General features: G+C 47.3%; 1 long non-coding RNA gene across 1 annotated transcript; it reads left to right on the top strand.

The window, feature by feature from the left end:
* Positions 1 to 20,493: 20,493 nt before the first annotated feature.
* Positions 20,494 to 21,505, top strand: LOC109750800 (uncharacterized). The gene is made up of 4 exons (XR_006669030.2): positions 20,494 to 20,625; positions 21,078 to 21,150; positions 21,220 to 21,280; positions 21,366 to 21,505. It is a non-coding gene; the product is annotated as an uncharacterized lncRNA (long non-coding RNA).
* Positions 21,506 to 21,705: the final 200 nt, after the last annotated feature.

Genomic DNA, 21,705 nt, shown 5'->3' with positions numbered 1-21,705 from the left:
TTGTTGTTGCAAGTTTTTACGTGGCTTGTATAGGTTTCTAGCAAGAACGTTTCTTACCTACGTAAGACCACAACGTGATATGCCAATTTCTATTTACCCTTCATAAGGACCCTTTTCATCGAATCCGTTCCGACTAAAGTGGGAGAGACAGACACCCGCTAGCCACCTTATGCAACTAGTGCATGTCAGTCGGTGGAACCTGTCTCACGTAAGCGTACGTGTAAGGTCGGTCCGGGCCGCTTCATCCCACAATGCCGCAGAAACAAGATAAGACTAGTAGCGGCAAGAAGAATTGGCAACATCTACGCCCACAACTACTTTGTGTTCTACTCGTGCATAGAAACTACGCATAGAGCTAGCCATGAAATCCGAGATAGAATCCATGTATGAAAACAAAGTATGGACTTTGACTGACTTGCCCGATGAGCGGCGAGCCATAGCAAACAAATGGATCTTTAAGAAGAAAACGGACGCGGATGGTAATGTGACCATCTACAAAGCTCGACTTGTCGCTAAGGGTTATCGACAAGTTCAAGGGGTTGACTACGATGGGACTTTCTCACCCGTAGCGAAGCTGAAGTCCGTCCGAATCATGTTAGCAATTGCCGCATACTATGATTATGAGATATGGCAGATGGACGTCAAAACGGCATTCCTTAACGGCTTCCTTAAGGAAGAGTTGTATATGATGCAGCCGGAAGGTTTTGTCGATCCTAAGAATGCTAACAAAGTGTGCAAGCTCCAGTGCTCAATCTATGGGCTGGTGCAAGCATCTCGGAGTTGGAACATTCGCTTGATGAGATGATCAAAGCATTTGGGTTTACACAGACTTATGGAGAAGCCTGTGTTTACAAGAAAGTGAGTGGGAGCTCTGTAGCATTTCTCATATTATATGTGGATGACATACTATTGATGGGAAATGATATAGAATTCTTGGAAAGTATAAAGGCCTATTTGAATAAGTGTTTTTCAATGAAGGACCTTGGAGAAGCTGCTTATATATTAGGCATCAAAATCTATAGAGATAGATCAAGACGCCTCATTGGTCTTTCACAGAGTACATACCTTGACAAGATATTGAAGAAGTTCAGTATGGATCAGTCCAAGAAGGGGTTCTTGCCTGTATTGCAAGGTGTGCAATTGAGCACGGCTCAATGCCCGACCACGGCAGAAGATATAGAAGAGATGAGTGTCATCCCCTATGCCTCGGCCATAGGGTCTATTATGTATGCCATGCTGTGTACCAGACCTGATGTAAACCTTGCCGTAAGTTTGGTAGGAAGGTACCAAAGTAATCCCGGCAAGGAACACTGGACAGCGGTCAAGAATATCCTGAAGTACCTGAAGAGGACTAAGGATATGTTTCTCGTTTATGGAGGTGACGAAGAGCTCGTCGTAAAGGGATACGTCGACGCTAGCTTCGACACATATCTGGATGACTCGAAGTCACAGACCGGATACGTGTATATTTTGAATGGAGGAGCAGTAAGCTGGTGCAGTTGCAAGCAAAGCGTCGTGGCGGGATCTACATGTGAAGCGGAGTACATGGCAGCCTCGGAGGCAGCACAGGAAGCAGTCTGGATGAAGGAGTTCGTTACCGACCTAGGGGTGATTCCCAATGTGTCGGGCCCGATGACTCTCTTCTGTGACAACACTGGAGCTATTGCCCTTGTGAAGGAGCCCAGGTTTCACAGGAAGACCAGGCATATCAAGCGTCGCTTCAACACCATTCGTGAAAGTGTTCAAAATGGAGACATAGATATTTGTAAAGTACACACGGACCTGAATGTAGCAGATCCGTTGACTAAACCTCTCCCTAGAGCAAAACATGATCAACACCAGGACGCAATGGGTGTTTGATTCATCACAATGTAACTAGATTATTGACTCTAGTGCAAGTGGGAGACTGTTGGAAATATGCCCTAGAGGCAATAATAAATGGTTATTATTATATTTCTTTGTTGATGGTAATTGTCTATTATTCATGCTATAATTGTATTGTCCGGAAATCGTAATACATGTGTGAATACATAGACCACAACGTGTCCCTAGTAAGCCTCTAGTTGACTAGCTCGTTGATCAACAGATAGTCATGGTTTCCTGACTATGGACATTGGATGTCATTGATAACGGGATCACATCATTAGGAGAATGATGTGATGGACAAGACCCAATCCTAAGCATAGCATAAAAGATTGTGTAGTTTCGTTTGCTAGAGCTTTTCCAATGTCAAGTATCTTTTCCTTAGACCATGAGATCGTGCAACTCCCGGATACCGTAGGAGTGCTTTGGGTGTGCCAAACGTCACAACGTAATTGGGTGACTATAAAGGTGCATTACGGGTATCTCCTAAAGTGTCTGTTGGGTTGGCACGGATCGAGACTGGGATTTGTCACTCCGTGTGACGGAGAGGTATCTCTGGGCCCACTCGGTAATGCATCATCATAATGAGCTCAATGTGACTAAGGCGTTAGTCACGGGATCATGCATTGCGGTACGAGTAAAGAGACTTGCCGGTAACGAGATTGAACAAGGTATTGGGATACCGACGATCGAATCTCGGGCAAGTAACATACCGATTGACAAAGGGAATTGCATACGGATTGATTGAATCCTCGACACCGTGGTTCATCCGATGAGATCATCGTGGAACATGTGGGAGCCAACATGGGTATCCAGATCCCGCTGTTGGTTATTGACCGGAGAGGCGTCTCGGTCATGTCTGCATGCCTCCCGAACCCGTAGGGTCTACACACTTAAGGTCCGGTGACGCTAGGGTTGTAGAGATATATGTATGCGGAAACCCGAAAGTTGTTCGGAGTCCCGGATGAGATCCCGGACGTCACGAGAGGTTCCGGAATGGTCCGGAGGTGAAGAATTATATATAGGAAGTCAAGTTTCGGCCACCGGGAAAGTTTCGGGGGTTACCGGTATTGTACCGGGACCACCGGAAGGGTCCCGGGGGTCCACCGGGTGGGGCCACCTGTCCCGGAGGGCCCCGTGGGCTGAAAGTGGAAGGGAACCAGCCCTTAGAGGACTGAGGCGCCCCCCTTGGGCCTCCCCCCATGCGCCTAGGGTTGGGAACCCTGGGGGGGGAGCTTCCCCCTTGCCTTGGGGGGCAAGGCACCCCTTTCCACCCCTTGGCCGCCGCCCCCCCAACCCTAGATGGGTTTTGGCCGCCCCCCTCCCAAGGGGGCCTATATAAAGGGGGGGGAGGGAGGGCAGCAACCTACAGCCTTGGGCGCCTCCCTCCTCCCCTCCAACACCTCTCTCTCTCTCTCGCAGAAGCTCGGCGAAGCCCTGCCGGAGACCCGCTACATCCACCACCACGCCGTCGTGCTGTTGGATCTCCATCAACCTCTCCTTCCCCCTTGCTGGATCAACAAGGAGGAGACGTCGCTGCACCGTACGTGTGTTGAACGCGGAGGTGCCGTCCGTTCGGCACTCGGTCATCGGTGATTTGGATCACGACGAGTACGACTCCGTCATCCACGTTCATTGGAACGCTTCCGCTCGCGATCTACAAGGGTATGTAGATGCACTCCTTTCCCCTCGTTGCTAGTAGACTCCATAGATGCATCTTGGTGAGCGTAGGAAAATTTTAAAATTATGCTACGATTCCCAACAGTGGTATCAGAGATGCCACTGTTGGGGAACGTAGCAGAAATTCAAAATTTTCTACGCATCACCAAGATCAATCTATGGAGTAATCTAGCAACGAGGGAAGGGGAGTGCATCTACATACCCTTGTAGATCGCGAGCGGAAGCGTTCAAGAGAACGGGGTTGATGGAGTCGTACTCGTCGTGATCCAAATCACCGATGATCCTAGCGCCGAACGGACGGCACCTCCGCGTTCAACACACGTACGGAGCAGCGAAGTCTCCTCCTTCTTGATCCAGCAAGGGGGAAGGAGAGGTTGATGGAGATCCAGCAGCACGACGGCGTGGTGGTGGAAGTAGCGGGATTCCAATAGGGCTTCGCCAAGCGCTGCGGGAGGAGGGAGATGAGTCACGTGAGGGAGAGGGAGGCGCCAGGGGCTAGGATATTGCTGCCCTCCCTCCCCCCACTATATATAGGGCCAAGGGAGAGGGGGGGCGCAGCCTTGGCCTTTCCTCCAAGGAAGGGTGCGGCCAGGGAGGAGTCCTTCCTCCCCAAGGCACCTCGGAGGTGCCTTCCCCCTTTAGGACTCCCCGTTTTTCTTATCTCTTGGCGCATGGGCCTCTTGGGGCTGGTGCCCTTGGCCCATATAGGCCAAGGCGCACCCCCTACAGCCCATGTGGCCCCCCGGGGCTGGTGGACCCCCTTGGTGGACCCCCGGACCCCTTTCGGCACTCCCGGTACAATACCGATAAAGTGCGAAACTTTTCCGGTGACCAAAATAAGACTTCCCATATATAAATCTTTACCTTCGGACCATTCCGGAACTCCTCGTGACGTCCGGGATCTCATCCGGGACTCCGAATAACTTTCGGGTTACCACATACTAATATCTCTATAACCCTAGCGTCACCGAACCTTAAGTGTGTAGACCCTACGGGTTCGGGAGACACGCAGACATGACCGAGACGACTCTCCGGTCAATAACCAACAGCGGAATATGGATACCCATGTTGGCTCCCACATGCTCCTCGATGATCTCATCGGATGAACCACGATATCGAGGATTCAATCAATCCCGTATACAATTCCCTTTGTCTATCGGTATGTTACTTGCCCGAGATTCGATCGTCGGTATCCCGATACCTTGTTCAATCTCGTTACCGGCAAGTCTCTTTACTCGTTCCGTAACTCACATCATCCCGTGATCAACTCCTTGGTCACATTGTGCGCATTATGATGATGTCCTACCGAGTGGGCTCAGAGATACCTCTCCGTTTACACGGAGTGACAAATCCCAGTCTCGATTCGTGCCAACCCAACAGACACTTTCGGAGATACCTGTAGTGCACCTTTATAGCCACCCAGTTACGTTGTGACGTTTGGTACACCCAAAGCATTCCTACGGTATCCGGGAGTTGCACAATCTCATGGTCTAAGGAAATGATACTTGACATTAGAAAAGCTCTCAGCAAACGAACTACACGATCTAGTGCTAGGCTTAGGATTGGGTCTTGTCCATCACATCATTCTCCTAATGATGTGATCCCGTTATCAACGACATCCAATGTCCATGGTCAGGAAACCGTAACCATCTATTGATCAACGAGCTAGTCAACTAGAGGCTTACTAGGGACATGGTGTTGTCTATGTATCCACACATGTATCTGAGTTTCCTATCAATACAATTCTAGCATGGATAATAAACGATTATCATGAACAAGGAAATATAATAATAACCAATTTATTATTGCCTCTAGGGCATATTTCCAACAGCGCTTACGCGTCGGCTCCGGTTACGGCTCGGGCTTGGGCTGGACGGGCGGCGACGGTGGCGGTGGCGGCACGAAGAGCGGGGTGTGGACGGAGTCTCCTGCCGCGACAGGGCAAGGGCTTGCTCCAGCCCATCCCAGTGCGCGTCCTCCTCAAGGCGGCTAGGCTCCAGCGCGTGCTGCAGGGCCTCCTCGAGGGCGGCTTGGTACTCCGCCTCCGCCTCCATGTCCTCCGGCTCTACCTGCGGGGGCGGCGGTGGGAACGGCGGCGGGACAGCGTCGACACCCGAGCGCCGTTGCTCCTCGTGTTCGAGGGCGAACCACGCCTCCCAGTTGGGGGAGTCGGCGGCGTACTCTGGCAGCCGACGCTGCTCCGGCGTGAGCTGTGCGCGGCGCCTGCGCACCTCGTCGTCGTGCGCCCGCTGGGTACGAGGAACCGCCGGCACCGGGATCCGCTGCGGATCCAGATGCCAACGGTGCGGCAGCGTGACATCGGGGTACGACAATGGCTGCCTGTACTCCCAGTGCCACCGCGCTTGGTGCACCGGGATGTGCAGGCGCCGGCGACCAGGGCAGAAACGCGTCGCCGCCGGAGGAGGAGGAGGGGGAAGGGGAGCACGGGAGGACGAGGCGCCGGGGGTGCCCTTTCCCTTGCCCTTGCCATTGCTGCTGCCGAAGAGGCCCATGGGCGCGCTAGGGTTTGCGGTCGCCGGCATGGAAGCAAAGGGAGTGGTGGTGGGGGGGGGCAGATGTGGACGGGAGAAGTGGATGAGGCCGACCCCGCCGTACGCGTGGTTAAAAAAGAACGCTTCCACTGGCTGACGCGTGGGCCCGCTGTCGGTGGTCGTCATAAATAAGACGATCGGTGGCGGTTGGGTGGCCGCCAGGTGGGGACGCAGCGGACGACGAGGAGACGCAGGGCGCGTCCACGCCGACGCATTCCAGGCGCAATTTTCAGCCGGAAATGGGTCGGCGCGTACACCAGGCGGACACGATTTGAGTTTGGGTCGGCGCGTTGGGCCGCCACTTTTGTCCGCGCCGACCCAAACGGACGCGGGCGGACGAAATGGGTCCCTCCATTGGAGTTGCTCTAAATGTTCTTGGTCGTTGGATGCAGATTGAGTGGTGGACATGCCTTCTTCTTCCCCAGGTCGCCGCACGGGCCGCCGGCCGAACCGCCTGCGACCACCACCCGCGGCTGGCGGCGCTCCCGCGCAGCCTCGCCGCCCCAACCATCCTTCTAGGCCTGCCTGCGTTTATGTTTTTTCTCCGGCGAAGTGCACCTCTGCCCCCACCACTGCTGTCAACCACTGCCACCACCCTGAACCCTAAGATAGATAATGGGGTAGCCCTCCGGCGAGCCCCTTCCTTCTCCTTCCTTCCCTCCGGCTCACTTCGACCAACTCTCTAAAATTGACTAACCCTATTTTAAATTCAGTCGACTGTCATTTAGTTAAACTGATGCATTATAAAGGCGACAGTAGCATAGCATGGCTGCTTAATTAATTCCAAGTCGTCACAAATCGAACCAATAGTCGCGGCACATATTCTAGCTAGATCTTGTGAGTCCTCTAGTGACTCTATTTTTCTTGACCCCGGATTCTATCCGGGAGGTACTCTCTCTTGATTATACTTGATCAATAAAGCTTGATATTCCTTCAAAATAAAAGGGTAGTTAGAGCAATTCCAACGGGGCAACCCATTTCGTCCGCGGGCGTCCGTTTGGGTCGGCGCGGACAGAAAAGTCGGCCCAACGCGCCGACCCAAATGGATGCGTGTCCGCTTTTCATCCGCCCGCCGACCCATTCCCGGCCCATTTTTGAGTCGGATTTGCGTCAGCGCGGACACGAGACGGACGCGCGCGCGCTCGCCTTCTCCTCTCTCCTGGCCCGCTGGTCGGTGGCAGCCTCCCCCATTTCCTTCCATTCCCCCTAAAACCCACCCACCCGCGCGCGCTCCCTCCACCCGCCATGGACGACGACCTCGACACCGCCGCCGGCCTCGCCTCCCTCGCCTCGTCCGGCATGACGACCGCCCCCTTCGGCAAAGGCAAGCCTTGCGCCCAATCTGAAGAAGAGCCTCACGCCCGAACAGCGGGCAAGGGAGTCGGCGAGAGGAAGGACAGGAGGCACGCGAGGGACGAAGCCATCGCGGCGGCGGTGATACGTCTCCAACGTATCTATAATTTTTGATTGTTCCATGCTATTATATTATCTGTTTTGGATGTTTTATATGCAGTAATATGCTATTTTATATTACTTTTGGGACTAACCTATTAACCTAGAGCCCAGTGCAAGTTTCTGTATTTTCCTTGTTTTTGAGCTTCGCAGAGAAGGAATACCAAACGGAATAAAACCTTCGCGATGATTTTTCTTGGACTAGAAGACACCTGGGAGACTTGGAGATCAGCTCGAAAGAGCCACGAGTCGGCCACAAGGGGGGAGGGCGCCCCCTGCCTTGTGGGCTCCACGTGACTCCACTGACCTACTTCTTCGTCCTATATATTCACATATATCCCCAAACCACCAGAAGCATCCACGAAAACACTTTTCCACCGCCGCAACCTTCTGTTCCGTGAGATCCCATCTAGGAGCCTTTTTCGGCATCCTGCCGGAGGGGGATTCGATCACGGAGGGTTTCTACATAAACTCTATTGCCTTTCCGATGAAGCGTGAGTAGTTTACCTCAGACCTACGGGTCCATAGCTAGTAGCTAGATGGCCTTTTCTCTCTTTTTGATTCTCAATACGATGTTCTCCTCGATGTTCTTGGAGATCTATCCGATGTAATCTTCTTTTGCGGTGTGTTTGTCGAGATCCGATGAATTGTGGATTTATGATCAGCTTATCTATGAATATTATTTGAATCTTCTCTTAATTCTTATATGCATGATTTGATATCTTTGTAATTCTCTTCGAACTATCGGTTTAGTTTGGCCAACTAGATTGGTTTTTCTTGCAATGGGAGAAGTGCTTAGCTTTGGGTTCAATCTTGCGATGTCCTTTCCCAGTGACAGTAGGGGCAGCAAGGCACGTATTGTATTGTTGCCATCGAGGATAAAAAGATCGGGTTTACATCATATTGCTTGAGTTTATTCCTTTACATCATGTCAGCTTACTTAATGTGTTACTCTGTTCTTCATGAACTTAATACTCTAGATGCAGGTAGGAGCCGGTTGATGTGTGGAGTAATAGTAGTAGATGCAGAATCGTTTCGGTCTACTTGACACGGACGTGATGCCTATATTTCATAATCATTGCCTTAGATAGCATCATAACTTTGCGCTTTTCTATCAATTGCTCGATAGTAATTTGTTCACCCACCGTATTATTTGCTATCTTGAGAGAAGCCTCTAGTGAAACCTATGGCCCCCGGGTCTATTTTCCATCATATAAGTTTCCGATCTACTATTTTCCATCATATAAGTTTCCGATCTACTATTTTCCATCATATAAGTTTTCGATCTACTATTTTGCAATCTTTTACTTTAGGTCTATAAACCAAAAAACCCAAAAATATTTACTTTATCTTTTGTTTAGTTTCATCTATCTCTATTAGATCTCACTTTTGCAAATAACCGTGAAGGGATTGACAACCCCTTTATCGCGTTGGGTGCAAGTTGTTTGACTATTCGTGCAGGTATTGGTGATTTGTGTGTTGTCTCCTACTGGATTGATACCTTGGTTCTCTAACTGAGGGAAATACTTATCTCTACTTTGCTGCATCACCCTTTTCTCTTCAAGGGAAAAACCAATGCAAGCTCAAGAAGTAGCACCGCGCAGCAGGAAGTCACCAACGCCCGCGTCGCGGCAGGAACGAGGGAGGCGCTACATATGCTAGGGTTAAACCCTAGCCAGCACGGCCTCGTCAACGTCGCCGTGTCCGCGGCCAGCACCGGCTCATCCATGTTTCCTCGGATGGTGCTGCCCGACTCGCCCCACGCTTCGGCGACGCAGCCGATACCCGGCTTCCACGTCTACCCGCAGGCCTCCCGCCTCTCCGGGGAGTGCTTGCTCGAGGTGAGCGTGGTGGCGCCTTCCACGCCCGCGCCCGTGCTCATCAACCTCAATGCCACACCGGTGGCCGGTAGCTCGTCATCCGGAGGCGCGAGGAAACGGCTAGATTATTGACTCTAGTGCAAGTGGGAGACTGAAGGAAATATGCCCTAGAGGCAATAATAAAGTTGTTATTTATATTTCCTTATATCATGATAAATGTTTATTATTCATGCTAGAATTGTATTAACCAGAAACTTAGTGTGTGAATACATAGACAAAATAGAGTGTCCTTAGTATGCCTCTACTTGACTAGCTCGTTGATCAAAGATGGTTATGTTTCCTGACCATAGACCTGTGTTGTCATTTGATGAATGAGATCACATCATTAGAGAACGATGTCATGGACAAGACCCATCCGTTAGCTTAGCATAATGATAGTTTAGTTTTATTGCTATTGCTTTCTTCATGACTTATACATGTTCCTCGGACTATGAGATTATGCAACTCCCGAAAACCGGAGGAACACCTTGTGTGCTATCAAACGTCACAACGTAACCGGGTGATTATAAAGATGCTCTATAGGTGTCTCCGAAGGTGTTTGTTGGGTTGGCATAGATCAAGATTAGGATTTGTCACTCCGTGTATCGGAGAGGTATCTCTGGCCCCTCACGGTAATGCACATCACTATAAGCCTTGCAAGCAATGTGACTAATGAGTTATATGCGGGATGATGCATTACAGAGCGAGTAAAGAGACTTGCCGGTAACGAGATTGAACTAGGTATGATGATACCGACGATCGACTCTCGGGCAAGTAACCTACCGATGACAAAGGGAACAACGTATGTTGTTATGCGGTTTGACCGATAAATATCTTCGTAGAATATGTAGGAGCCAATATGAGCATCCAGGTTCCGCTATTGGTTAGTGACCAAAGATGCATCTCGGTCATGTCTACATAGTTCTCAAACCCGTAGGGTCCGCACGCTTAACGTTCGATGACAATTTGTATTATGATTTATGTGTTTTGGTGACTGAAGTTTGTTCGGAGTCCCAGAGGAGAACACGGACATGACGAGGAGTCTCGAAATGGTCGAGAGGTAAAGATTCATATATTGGAAGGTTGTATTCGGACATCGGAATGGTTCCGAGTGATTCGGGTATTTTTTTCGGAGTACCGGGAGGTTACCGGAACCCCCCGGGGAAGTATTCGGCCAACATGGGCCTAAGGGAGAGAGAGGGAAGCCCGTGGGGGGTGTCCGCCCCCCCTAGGTAGTCCGAATAGGACAAGGAGGAGGGGCAGCGCCCCCCTTCCCTTTCCCTCTCCCTCTCCTTCATATTCCCTCTAGTGGAGAAAGGAAAAGGGGGGTGGGGCGAATCCTACTTGGACTAGGAATCCAAATAGGACTCCCCCCTTGGCGCGCCCCTCCTGGCCGCTGATACGTCTCCAACGTATCTATAATTTGTGATTGTTCCATGCTATATTATATTCTGTTTTGGATGTTTAATGGGCTTTATTATACACTTCTATATTATTTTTGGGACTAACCTATTAACCGGAGGCCCAGCCCAAATTGCTGTTTTTTGCCTATTTCAGTGTTTCGAAGGAAAGGAATATCAAACGGAGTCCAAACAGAATGAAACCTTCGGGAACATGATTTTCGGAACAAACGTGATGCAGAGGACTTGGAGTGGACGTTAAGCAATCAACGAGGAGGCCACGAGGCAGGGGGCGTGCCTACCCCCCTGAGCGCGCCCTCCACCCTCGTGGGCCCCTCATAGCTCCACCGACCTACTTCTTCCTCCGATATATACCTACGTACCCCCAAACCATCAGCAGAGGAGCCAAAACCCTATTTCCACCGCCGCAACCTTCTGTACCCGTGAGATCCCATCTTGGGGCCTTTTCCGGCGCTCCGCCGGAGGGGGCATCGATCATGGAGGGCTTCTACATCAACACCATAGCCTCTCCGATGATGTGTGAGTAGTTTACCTCAGACCTTCGGGTACATAGTTATTAGCTAGATGGCTTCTTCTCTCTCTTTGGATCTCAATACAAAGTTCTCCTCGATTCTCTTGGAGATCTATTTGATGTAACTCTTCTTTTTGCGGTGTGTTTGTCGAGATCCGATGAATTGTGGGTTTATGATCAAGATTATCTATGAACAATATTTGAATCTCCTCTGAATTCTTTTATGTATGATTGGTTATCTTTGCAAGTCTCTTCGAATTATCAGTTTGGTTTGACCTACTAGATTGATCTTTCTTGCAATGGGAGAAATGCTTAGCTTTGGGTTCAATCTTGCGGTGCTCGATCCAAGTGACAGTAGGGGAAACGACACGTATTGTATTGTTGCCATCGAGGATAAAAAGATGGGGTTTATATCATATTGCATAAGTTTATCCCTCTACATCATGTCATCTTGCTTAAAGCGTTACTCTGTTCTTATGAACTTAATACTCTAGATGCATGCTGGATAGCGGTCGATGTGTGGAGTAATAGTAGTAGATGCAGGCAGGAGTCGGTCTACTTGTCACGGGCGTGATGCCTATTGAAAGTGCAACGATCCCTTGGTGGGTTTGGTAATTCCTAACAACATATAGCTCATTGAGCTAATGCTATTCCAAGATAAATATTTCAGGAAAGCTCAATGATTCTCATGGCATGGATTAGAAAGTGGACCCTTCAAAATGCTAAGGAGAAAAGATTGGCTCAAGCTCAAAGCACAAGACTCTACATTTTCTATTTTAGTGATCCAAGATCACATTGAGTCTATAGGAAAAGCCAATACTATTAAGAAGGGATGATGTGTTGCTTAATGAGGTTCTTGCTCAAAGTGCTCAGTGATATGCTCCAAAACCCTCCACTACTTTCTCATATCCACATATGTCCCAAACCAAAAGTCCAACTCGGCCCCACCGATTCTTTCCATCCGGAGCCACCTAGTTCAGTTGACATAGCCACTGCCAGAAACCCTAGTCTTTTTGGTCTCACCGATAGGGATCTCGGTCTCACCGAGATGGGATTGCAAACTCTCTGTTTCCCTTCCTAACGTTTCGGTCAAACTGAGATGAGCGATCGGTCCCACCGAGATTGCAATGCAAACACTCTGTTTCCTTTTCGTAACGTTTTGGTCCAACCGAGATGAGCGAATCGGTCCCACCGAGTTTGCCTGACCAACTCTCTGTCTGTCTGTTACCAAAATCGGTCTCACCGAGTTTGTGTAATCGGTCTCACCGAGATTACGTTATGCCCTAACCCTAATGATATCGGTCCCATCGAGTTGACATGTCAGTCCCACCGAAATGCCTAACGGTCACATTATGAACCAAATCGGTCTGACCGAGTTCTTTGAATCGGTCCCACCGAGTTTGGTGATTTGTGTGTAACGGTTAGATTTTGTGTGGAGGCTATATATACCCCTCCACCCACTCTTCATTCGTGGAGAGAGCCATCAGAACATGCCTAGACTTCCAACACATATTTTCTGAGAGAGAACCACCTACACTTGTGTTGAGGTTAAGATATTCCATTCCAACCACATAAATCTTGATCTCTAGCCTTCCCCAAGTTGCTTTCCACTCAAATCTTCTTTCCACCAAATCCAATCCTATGAGAGAGAGTTGAGTGTTGGGGAGACTATCATTTGAAGCACAAGAGCAAGGAGTTCATCATCAACACACCATTTGTTACTTCTTGGAGAGTGGTGTCTCCTAGATTGGCTAGGTGTTACTTGGGAGCCTCCGTCAAGATTGTGGAGTTGAACCAAGGAGTTTGTAAGGTCAAGGAGATCGCCTACTTCGTGAAGATCTATCCTAGTGAGGCAAGTCCTTCGTGGGTGACGGCCATGGTGGGATAGACAAGGTTGCTTCTTCGTGGACCCTTCGTGGATGGAGCCCTCCGTGGACTCGCACAACCGTTACCCTTCGTGGGTTGAAGTCTCCATCAACGTGGATGTACGATAGCACCACCTATTGGAACCACGGATAAAAAATCTTCGTGTCAACAGTGCGTTTACTCCCTCAAACTCCTCCCTTTACCTTCATATGCAATTGTTTTACATTCCGCTGCTATACTCTTAGAATTGCATGTGTAGGTTGATTGCTTGACTTGTGCTAAGTTGCTAAAATCTGCCAAGAACTAAATTTGGGAAAAGGCTAGATTTTTATTTGGTCAAGTAGTCTAATCACCCCCCTCTAGACATACTTTCGATCCTACAAGTGGTATCAGAGCTTTGGTCTCCATTTGTTTTGATTTCCATAGCTTTTGGTGGTCATAGCCTTGGTTTCACAACCTAGGAGAGTATGGCGTCTAGCGAGGGAAATTACCACCGTAGAGGTCCTTACTTTGATGGTACAAATTTTGCTAGTTGGAAGCATAAGATGAAAATGCATATTCTTGGACATAACCCCGCCGTTTGGGCTATTGTGTGTATTGGTTTGCAAGGTGAATTCTTCGATGAGAAAGAACCTAACCGTGAAGCTACCGCGGAAGAGTTGAAGATGCTACAATACAATGCTCAAGCTTGTGATATTCTCTTCAACGGATTGTGCCCCAAAGAATTCAACAAAATCAGCCGTCTTGAGAATGCATAGGAAATTTGGGATACTTTGATCGATATGCACGAAGGTACCGACTCCGTCAAGGAATCCAAATTGGATGTGCTTCAAAGTCAACTTGACAAGTTCAAAATGAAGGATGGTGAAGGTGTTGTTGAAATGTACTCTAGGCTTGCTCTCATCACAAATGAGATTGCCGGCTTAGGAAGTGAAGAGATGACCGACAAATTCATCATCAAGAAGATCCTAAGAGCCTTGGATGGAAAATATGATACCGTGTGCACATTGATCCAAATGATGCCCAATTAAAAAGATCTCAAGGCAACGGAAGTCATTGGAAGAATTGTTGCTCATGAGATGTCACTCAAGGATAAGGAAGAGCTTCACAACAAGTCAAGTGGTGCCTACAAAGCCGCGTGTGATGCTCCCACATCATCAAGTGAGAAACAAACCTTCAATGAATAATTGAGCCTAATGGTAAAGAACTTCAGCAAGTTCTACAAGAGTAGAAGCAAAGAAAGAAGTTCCAAGTCAAGGTCGTACAATGACAAAAGATCTTCTAGTCATGAGCGTAATTGCTACAATTGTGGAAGACCCGGACACTACTCCAATGAGTGTACGACCCCCTACAAAAGAAGAGAAGATTCTCCCAAAAGAAGAAGTAGAAGAGAAGAATCACCACCAAGATAAAGAAGGAGTAGAGATGATCGTTATGAACGAAGATCCTCTCGGAGAAGCAAAGATTCGGAAAGGAAGGATAAGTCATCAAGGAGCTACACAAAAAGAAGACATCAAGCTCATGTTGGTGAATGGGTATCCGGCTCCGAGTCCGACCATCACTCCGAAAGAAGTTATCACTCCGACTCCGAATATACTCAAGATGAAGGTGTTGCCGGTCTAGCACTTGTGTCAACCAACTCCTATGACATATTTGACTCACCAAATGAAGGAATTGGAAGATGCTTCATGGCCAAAGATCCAAAGGTAACACATCCCGAGTATGTTGATTTCAATAGTGATGAAGATGATTTGCTAGGTGATGATGATTTACTTGTTGACAACTCTAGTGATGAAAACTATGATGAAATGTCAATTAATCATGCAAATCAAGATAAAACGAATGATGATGATAAGAAGGAGATTGAGCGTCTAACTAAAGACTAAACACTCTTAAGTTAGCTCATGAAACTACCTTGGAAAACCATCGAGAACTTTTAAAGACTCATGACAAACTACGCTTTGAAAAGCTCAACCTTGAGCAAGAGCATGAGTTTTTAAAGGCAATCAATGATGATCTTTGCAAGAAAAGTTCTTCTTACATTGCCAAGCGTTTACTCTTGTCTACTTACATGCCACAAGTTAAATCTAGCAACAAGAACAAGAAATATGCTTCATCTAGTAGTAACAACAGTCATGCTAAATCCAATGTTGTTGCTTCTAGTAGTTCTCTTGATTCCACTAATGATTCTCTTAGCCAAGTTACACTTGAGCAAGAAAATAGCTTATTGAAGGGAATTATAGAGAAAGGTGTTTACAAGAGCCTTGCCGGAAGTAAGCAATTTGAGGAAATTGTACGCAAGCAAGGAAGACACCGGAAGAATCAAGGTGTTGGTTTTGAACGAAAGTTCAATGCCAATGGAGTTGAGTGGGAAGAAGATCAATACCCCAAGACGAAGTTTGTTCCTCAACGAGAGAAGTATGATCCTACATCTTTCAAAGGGACACAAGCTCAAGATGATCTTCCACCACAAGACCACAAGCAAAAAGGCAAGGACAAGCTTCAAGAGGAAATTGATGCATTTTAAGAAGCACCTAAGGCCTTGGTCAAGTGGGTTCCCAAGACTACATGAAGTTCTACTTCATCAAGTACAACTACAACTCCAAGGATTCCCATCAAGATGGTGTGGATCCAGAAGAAGAAGAACTAGAGAGTTCTTGAGCGTGACTCCGCCAACATACCTCACTCTTATCATTTTGGCAAGGACAAGTGCAAACAACTTCCATATCTTGCACTAAGTTCAAGGAGTCACAAACCCTCTTGTTGGTAAGACAAGGGACAAGGTAACCTAATGCTTTCATGGACATCATCTTGTGTATGCATCACTCTATGTCTATGGATATCCTTGTTTGTTCCTTGTGGGACTAACCCGTGTAGGTATTGAAAGTGCTAATCACTCCAAAGGATTGCTCCGAATGATCTACATCAACATTGAGCATCTACATATTCAACACCTACATGAAGTCATCATCGACAAAACCCAAGGTTAGTTCATCCCTCTTAGGGGGGATATCACATCTAGGGGGAGCTTTACTCTAATAAATTGAGCTAAAGCAACTCTAATGATGTGAACACAACAATGCTTTATGTAAAAGTGGTAACGCCACTTGTGCTTAAAGGATGAGTATGACCTATGATCAAATGTTCTCATTTGACTCCTAAGTCAAAATACTCATATATAGACGACCTAGTCATCGCCAAATTGCTTGATAGATGCTAGAGTGTTTGTGCATGCTTTGTCACATATTTAATTTGCCATTTTAATTGTGTGAGCATGTTGAATGCATATTTTACTCATTCAAGGATATCCATTTGTTGTTTTGATTGTTCTCTTTTGCCAAATGGATGGACAAGAATGCCTAAGAACTCCCTCTAGCTATCTATGCTTTCCTCGTCTCAAACTCTATTCATGCTACATCAAAAAGTTTGATCAAGTCAGATTTGAACCACTCTGTGTGAGGAGCACTCGGAGTTCCCGATTCGTCATAGACTTAAACCTCCAAAACCTCTTTGTGCATCTCGGTCTGACCGATTCATCCCTTTCGGTCCTACCGAGTCACTAACACTACTAGAAATCCCCATATTTCCGACGGTGAAATCTAATAGCCGACGGACCGTCGGGTATTACCGTAATAGCCGACGATAGTTATAATGGCCGACGGTTAGTGTCAACTCACGAGTATTACCACTAATACTCGACGGTATACTAGAATGCTCGACAGTGAAAATCCACCCCTCGGATATCCAACTTAATGCCCGATGGTTCATCGTAAAGCCCGATGGTTTTTCCTACACCCACGGGGATTATATGTAATGCCCGACGGGTTTCCCTACACCCACGGGGATTACATGTAATGCCCGACGGTTAATTGTAATGCTCAACGGTTTTTGGTACACCCTCGGGGATTACATGTAATGCCCGACGGTTTTTGCCACACCCACGGGGATTACATGTAATGCCCGACGGTGAAATTTAATAGCCGAAGGTGAAAACAAAACTCTCACCTATGAGAGGACATGGCCGACGGTAGATATGTGCATCTCGGCTATTTGAGAAAATACCCGACGGTGTATAGCGATAACCGGCAGGTGACTTTCCCTCTCGATGATATGTTTCAATGGACAACATATGTAGAATGACTGATGTTATATTCCAGATAATTCAATATAAGAAGATTCCATGAACTAGCATTGCTATTGTAAGAGAGTGCATTATGTTCTTTTTCACAATTAATATATAGGATGCTTAAAAAAATTGGTACAGGATAATACAAATATGATGTTTAAAAAAATTGCACTTACAAAAGTACTAGTTTGATAATTTCTTAGTCATGTACTTCTGTAACTTGGCTTGTACGTATCTTTAGTTTTTCTAACAAATGCAACATTGTCTAGAAGGACCCCGACCTTGACGTATATTAATTATTAAATGCAAATGTGTCGTGAAGTATTAATTAAATCTTGAATTATAACGGGGATGAGTGTTGTATTTTAAAATTAAGAAAGTGAAATGCTATGCATACGATCCTGTACGTACATATGATCCTTTTTGCCCGAAGCAGTGCGGCCATTCTTTTTCCTCCTAACCAAGAAAGTAAAAGGGAGGCATCACCCTTTCTACAAAGAGTCTACCACATGGAGCCACAGAGGCCTTACCGTTTCAAAGTGATGTCGTCCCCTGCATCGGTGAGGCTATGTTCATACAATATGAACCCGTTCGTTTCTTCATCACCATTTTAGGTCCTTAGTAAACACGTAGGGATGGTCATGAATTACTAGTACTATTGTGACTTATAACAAGGCCGAGTTCCGTATTTCAAAACTAATTAAGAGTCATTATATACTGATGATTCTTTACGTACAATCCTTATCAGGCACACCACAAACACAACAAATTGATCATTAAGCGGTGGTCACTCTTTCTTCCTCGGGAAGGAAAAGGGCGATCTCACCAGCGTCGCTCCCAAGGGGAGTTCCTTCGCCGCCGTCCTTCTGTGGCTCCCCTCCGCCGACGACCTCGATCGTCCGTGCTAGGGGGGTCGCCGGAACCACGTGTGTGTGTGTGTGTGTGTGTGTGTGTGTGTGGATAGTTTAGGCTAAAGTAGCTTCTTTTTAGGTTGCTCATCTTCTTGGCTTCGGTGGCGACGATGGCGGCGCTGAATAAAGATTCTTCAGATCCTTCCCCGACAAGTCGATCAGCCCTATGGTTGGGGGTGGTTTTGAAAACCATCCCGTTCAAGCAAGGATGGTGTGTCGATGGCATCCTCATGGTGGACATGTGCCCTCGGGCTCCACCATTGCGACGGCGTCTGCCCCAACATCGGTGCGAAGCTTGGGAGGTAGTCCAGGAGCGGATGTAGATTGTGGACTACACGGACGACATCTGGAAGATGGAACGTGTGCTGGGTTCGTGGTTGATGGATGCCAAGTGTGGTTTCCTCCTTCGGCATCTTAGTCGTGCTGGGGTGCTAGATCTTGAGTTCGATAGCGTGTCCGGGGTGTTGCCTAGATCTGGTTCATTCAGCAACAATGACTTCAGTTTTGGTGAGCCACCTTGGAGGTCCACAAATCTGCATATCAGCGATTGAGCCGCGTCGAGCTTGGGTGAGGAGGTGATACGTCGTTCTTTTCTTCAGTAGCTACTGTGGTCGGGCTGGAGGCAGGTGGCGGAGCGTTGGTGTCTAGCTAGCTCAGAGATGTTCTACTATCTTTTCAGTTTTGTCATGTCGATCCTTACGTGGCTTGTACTTTCATCTTTATGATATGAATGAGACACGTATTACAAAGTAAAAGAAAAAATCTGGTGCGCGGTGGAACCAAATACAACACACCAATGGATCATCCAAGGCATCATGACCATTTTTCGCAACAAAAAAACCGTATTATGATCATCCAAGAATCGTGTATGTGCCATGTCAAAAACAAAGGAACCGTGTACGTGCCAAACGAAATGTGAGAAATCTAAGAATCAAAATAAGATTAAAAGGATGGCCCAAAAAATAAAAGTTAAAAGTTATTGTACTCTTATATGATTTCATCTATCTACTACCCCTATAAAAGAAAGAGAAGGCAGATCCAACTTAAAACCTGGACCGTCTAATCACATCATCAATGGCCTAGATACGTCGTTAACGAAATAGTCTTCGTTAATGAAACGCTAATCCCACACTTCGTGTCACCCCACACGTCCTCTGTTCAAAACCACTCTCTGCCGTTCAAAAAAAGAGCAAACAACGCACACCCCCACGTCCTCTCGCCCCGCCCGCATGACCTCGACCTCTCGCCCACTCCTCCTCTCCGTTCCTCCCGCAGCCGTTAGCCGCCGGAGACGCCCGCCACGCCCTTCGCCGGGGGAGCCGCCGCCGAGCCCGTCCGTCGCGCCCGAGCCACCGCCCTTCGCCGCGGGAGCCGCCGCCGAGCCCATCCATCGCGCCCGACCTGCCGCCTGGCACGGGCCAGGGTGCTGGCGACGCGATGAATCGTCCACGTCGGCCCCTCACCGATCTGTGCCTGCTTTTGCATCGTCATGCCGCCGTCTTCATCGACCTCTCACTGCGTACTGTTATGGGTGGCCGGCGAACAAACCCACCTACTGCCATATTCGTCTCAAGATTGAACGCACCTCACCCATCGTTTCACAGGTCAGCCCCCAATTTGTTGTGCCACCATCCCTGTCACTGGTACAACAGATCCATTCGTTTTTTTCACATTTGAGAGAAGATGGATAAGTAACAAATTTGTGTCCAGATTATCTTCAGTTCGTGCTATTTATCCATCAGTATGTCATACTCATGTTTTGATCCCAGAGACCCATATCCCAATGTGTTTATGTATTTGTTGTTCAAGAGATGAACAAATGCGCTCCTGTCTGATCGATATTTGTGAATCTGCAAGCAAGGGTGAGCTACAAGGTAGCGACGCCGTGGGCGGCGGTGGCGAGGCTGGCCGCTGTTGGCAGGAGGAATTCACCATCGGCCCTCAAATCCACCATACTACGCTGCTGCACAATCTCAACCAGGCGGGGAATTCTTCTTATGTGGCGCACATTAACACTTATCTGGGTGAAAACCCATTCTTGAAGAAGAACTTGCCAATCGACCCATCCGGCAGTCAACTTATTAGGGATGGTGTTATTTTCAGACCATGAGATGGATTTCTAGATAGCTACAGAGTCCTGCACATTTACTCTTTGCACATAAATTGTCTGCTAGCCGTTGCTTATGTTAATTCATTGCTGGATCGTTTGTCAATAGGTTGATCAATGTAGCTATACCTGGAACCATTAATGAGAGAGCAATAAATAAGAAAAGAGTTCTTAACCCATGGGACATGAATGAAAATCATACGCCGTGCCTCAACTCTGCACAGGCCATTGGATGTACTGTGTCAACATTGGCAGGCATGATTTAGTGGAAGGAAGGGTATGTCTTCTACTCCCCACTTGTTATTCTTCTTGTAGCTTATGATGTAGCATGATTGGTATAGACTGTTGCGCATCTCTAAACTATCCGTTTTGAAGTAACCTTGCGTCTCCCTTCAATTTTGTCATGTCTTGTATAGTGATATTTAAATTTTCTGTGATGAATTGGCAGGTATATTTTGGTATCGAATACTCTTGTCATTGCTAAATGTTGTGTATCCTTTGGGCTTCTTCACTGTATCCCAACAAATAAACTAGCATGAGCACTATATAAGCAACTGTTATTAAATACAATTTTTTTGTTCGGCGGGCTAATTGAGTTGTAGGACCAAGTAGAATTTTACCAAGGGCACTTAATTGGAGATGGAAAGAACAGGTGCATTGAAGTAGATTACACGATGGGTAAAGAACAAGCCAGAGTTCAAACTTCATGTGCACCTTTGTTGTTGCTAGATGCTTACTTGTCATGGGAATGTTCATGATCCGCGAGCCAGGGCATTCGGTACTAACCAGTGACCAAGAAAAGGTAACAGATGGGAGCTCTTCTAATCTCATTTGTAAATATGTTGGACTATTGATATTGTTTGGTCTGCAGAGTTGAAGGGGTGACACATTAGGAGCACGATAGCATTTGAGGACTAGCCACATGGTACCATGTAAGTGCATCTAGTGCACCTTAGTGATTTTGGTGTATTGAAGACTTATAGGTTAAGGGACTAATGTGTTTATGAGTGTACACAGGTCTATAAGTCTATGAGGAGTTTGATATTTACAGAGAAAGTCGACCCCTAAAAATGAAGTTCTTCGACTGAAGACTTTGGATTTCTAAAGACTTTGAAAGTGAAGAAATTGGTGTGACCTTGAAGACTTGGTATTCATTTGAGGAACATGAAGCGTCAAGACTTTTTTTTCGTAGTTTGATTTTCTCTTTCTTGAGTCATAGGAAACACCGTACTGTAAAAGGGGGTCGAGGAAATACTAAGGAAAAATTTCCATGTGATGCTCAACTCAAAATCCTACACCTACCAATCCCTTCGAGTCAAGCCATTGGAAATCTCATACAGTTCAGTCAATTTCTTCA

This window comes from Aegilops tauschii, chromosome 1, assembly GCF_002575655.3.
Source record: "Aegilops tauschii subsp. strangulata cultivar AL8/78 chromosome 1, Aet v6.0, whole genome shotgun sequence".
NCBI lineage: Eukaryota > Viridiplantae > Streptophyta > Magnoliopsida > Poales > Poaceae > Aegilops > Aegilops tauschii.
Note: the sequence above shows the minus strand (reverse complement) of the source record. Positions and strands in the feature narration are given on the sequence as shown.